This window comes from Galeopterus variegatus, unplaced genomic scaffold, assembly GCF_000696425.1.
Source record: "Galeopterus variegatus unplaced genomic scaffold, G_variegatus-3.0.2 Scaffold8226, whole genome shotgun sequence".
In the NCBI taxonomy this organism is placed as follows: domain Eukaryota; kingdom Metazoa; phylum Chordata; class Mammalia; order Dermoptera; family Cynocephalidae; genus Galeopterus; species Galeopterus variegatus.
In genome coordinates, this window is record NW_007734337.1 from 63,323 (window position 1) to 67,180 (window position 3,858).

The window sequence follows — 3,858 nt, forward strand, 5'->3', positions numbered from 1 at the left end:
GACAAAACCATCTGGTGAAACATGAATGCAAACTCTATGAGAAACTCGAAGATTGTACAAGTTACTAATAGTAAGGAAAGGAGATGACTCAGTTCAAGCACCCTCTGGCTATTTTCAAAAATAATTTTGTTTACTCTGTATTGTGAACAATGTAACATGAAGTAATGAATATTGACTAAACCTACAGTTAATTTAAAATCTGTTCCCCAAACCCATAACAGATGGTTTGATGTAAATTAAAGCCATCATTCTTCCATTTAGAATTTGTAGAAAATGCATACATTTGAAGGTACATTAGTTCCAAACTGTTTATATCAAAGCCATCGTACATTAAGAAAAATCGACTGAGTAGCACATATATTGTCTACTAAATAATATAAAATTATAGACAAAAAGCTTCTACTGTACAAGAATATTCACATGTGATAGCCTTTCTCAATTCATACGAGCACCATGCAGACTATAGAGAAGGATCATATCAAAGCAACTCGAAAGACTTAGGAGTCAAAAGAGAGGTGTGTGTACCTGATATTTCTGGTTACTAATGAAGACACAAAATGCAAATCACTTGGTGTTACTGGGCCCTCAGCTGCTTATCTGAAAACCTGGAGTCAAAAAGCAGTGGTTTCTAAGTTTCCGTAGCATGCTATGATCTTGTGATCCACATTAACTTTCTGTGATTATCCCTTCTGGGCTCGGGCACAAATTGAGCTGTCTTGGGACACAGCTGACAGTGTGAAGGGAATGAGTGGCAGGCCATGGAGCATTGAGGGCTGGCCCCCAAGCTTCAGCGGATTCTGTTCCAGAGACCCACAGGTCACCTTTCTCTAAAACAGACAAAGTGGTTATTATACGTTTAAAATGGAGCCATAAGCGGTCAGGGGGAGAAAGCAAGTGGATTTAGAAATTCTTTTCATGTGGGTGTGGTGGTACGAGTCTATTTTAGCTTTCTTGTCACTTCCATGGTAACTTTTTGTGACTGTCCCATGGTACAGGAAAGGCTTTCAGGAAAACATGTATTGTCCTCCGTGCCAACCTGTCCAGTCTCGAGATGCTGATGCAGGCAGGACCAGAAGTCAGATCATGTCAGGCCAGCCTGGTGGCGCACTGGAGAGTGTGCCGCTTGTGAGCGCAGTAGCGCTCCCGCCAAGGGTTTGGATCCCATGTGGAGACCGGTTCCCGCTCACTGGCTGAGCGCGGTGCGGGTGCAACACCGAGGGTTGCGATTCCATTACCGGTCAGTAAAAAAGATAAAAAAAGGGGGAAAAAAAAAAAAAGAAGTCAGATCATGTCACGAGTGGCACTACAGCACCAACATCAGAAGTGCCTGAGAAGTGACCGGTCAGTAAAAAAGATAAAAAAAAGGAAAAAAAAAAAAAAGAAGAAGTCAGATCATGTCACGAGTGGCACTACAGCACCAACATCAGAAGTGCCTGAGAAGTGGAGAAGCCAGAAGAAGCAGGAAACATGTGAGCAATCTTCCAATCACTAGAAATGTGAAATTGAGAGAAGGTTTGGTTTCATTGACACTTAAAACAGGAATTCAGTTTGGCTGGAAATACTCACAATATGTGTGTGCGTGTGTCTGTATATATACATACACATATATGTGTGGCCGTGTGTATATATGTATATATCATGTACAATTATAAATGGACCATACGTTTTATTTCTTTTTTGAATGGAATTGATCAGGATCTCTGTGTTTATGGGGCACAATCTTAGGGCACACCTGCAAAGCACAGGAGTTCCTGTGTATTCAGTTACATATTACATGCATCCTAGCTGACCAAATCATGTCTTAGCATGTCTGATGTGTTTTGTCCTGATGAAATCTAGCAGTTCCAGACAAAACAACACGCAAAATTGCCACCAACCCAGCATATTGGAGTGAAGAGCCAAGTACTACACAGTACACAGAGGCACTTGCACATATTAATCAATAAATCAATGCAAGACTAGAGTAATTTGATTACAAAATAATGCCGCTTAATGTACAAAGTAGCAATTGAAAATGGGTTTGGATTGCTCTTATATATGTCTTAGTTTCAGATTACTTTCATGTGTTTTATCAGAAATTTTAATCAAAACAGTAATTAAAAATGTATTTTAAAATTTTGACAGGCCATTAACTAATCAAATTATTCTGCTTTTCTTTTGCTAGATTTTGCTGTATTTGTAATATTTTCCAGCTTTATTCTTATTACAAATATTCAATTTCTTACCTAATTTTGGATGTATAGTTTTTATTCATTTCTATAAAAAATCCTTAAAGTTATAAAAATATGAAATTATAAAAGCTTCAGATCTCACAAGATCTGAATCTGTTCTTGCTTCTTGTATATGTCAGTATTGATAGGTGAGTTTTAATGACTCATACCCACTGGGAAATATCAATTGTCTTCATAGCCTGTCTTATCTAATATCCTAGGATTCCTAACAACTTGTACGTAATCACGTTTCCATTTTGTATCTACCCCATAATTTTACAAGGTTATGTTAGGCCCACACAAGATTTTTTTTGTTTTTGTTTTTGTCTTTTTCCCCAGTCTCAATGAAGGAGGAAATATCCTGGCTTAAATATTCAATGTTTTAAGATATTTACAACATCTATCAATATTTATCANGGTTCCCGCTCACTGGCTGAGCGCGGTGCGGGTGCAACACCGAGGGTTGCGATTCCATTACCGGTCAGTAAAAAAGATAAAAAAAGGGGGAAAAAAAAAAAAAGAAGTCAGATCATGTCACGAGTGGCACTACAGCACCAACATCAGAAGTGCCTGAGAAGTGGAGAAGCCAGAAGAAGCAGGAAACATGTGAGCAATCTTCCAATCACTAGAAATGTGAAATTGAGAGAAGGTTTGGTTTCATTGACACTTAAAACAGGAATTCAGTTTGGCTGGAAATACTCACAATATGTGTGTGCGTGTGTCTGTATATATACATACACATATATGTGTGGCCGTGTGTATATATGTATATATCATGTACAATTATAAATGGACCATACGTTTTATTTCTTTTTTGAATGGAATTGATCAGGATCTCTGTGTTTATGGGGCACAATCTTAGGGCACACCTGCAAAGCACAGGAGTTCCTGTGTATTCAGTTACATATTACATGCATCCTAGCTGACCAAATCATGTCTTAGCATGTCTGATGTGTTTTGTCCTGATGAAATCTAGCAGTTCCAGACAAAACAACACGCAAAATTGCCACCAACCCAGCATATTGGAGTGAAGAGCCAAGTACTACACAGTACACAGAGGCACTTGCACATATTAATCAATAAATCAATGCAAGACTAGAGTAATTTGATTACAAAATAATGCCGCTTAATGTACAAAGTAGCAATTGAAAATGGGTTTGGATTGCTCTTATATATGTCTTAGTTTCAGATTACTTTCATGTGTTTTATCAGAAATTTTAATCAAAACAGTAATTAAAAATGTATTTTAAAATTTTGACAGGCCATTAACTAATCAAATTATTCTGCTTTTCTTTTGCTAGATTTTGCTGTATTTGTAATATTTTCCAGCTTTATTCTTATTACAAATATTCAATTTCTTACCTAATTTTGGATGTATAGTTTTTATTCATTTCTATAAAAAATCCTTAAAGTTATAAAAATATGAAATTATAAAAGCTTCAGATCTCACAAGATCTGAATCTGTTCTTGCTTCTTGTATATGTCAGTATTGATAGGTGAGTTTTAATGACTCATACCCACTGGGAAATATCAATTGTCTTCATAGCCTGTCTTATCTAATATCCTAGGATTCCTAACAACTTGTACGTAATCACGTTTCCATTTTGTATCTACCCCATAATTTTACAAGGTTATGTTAGGCCCACAC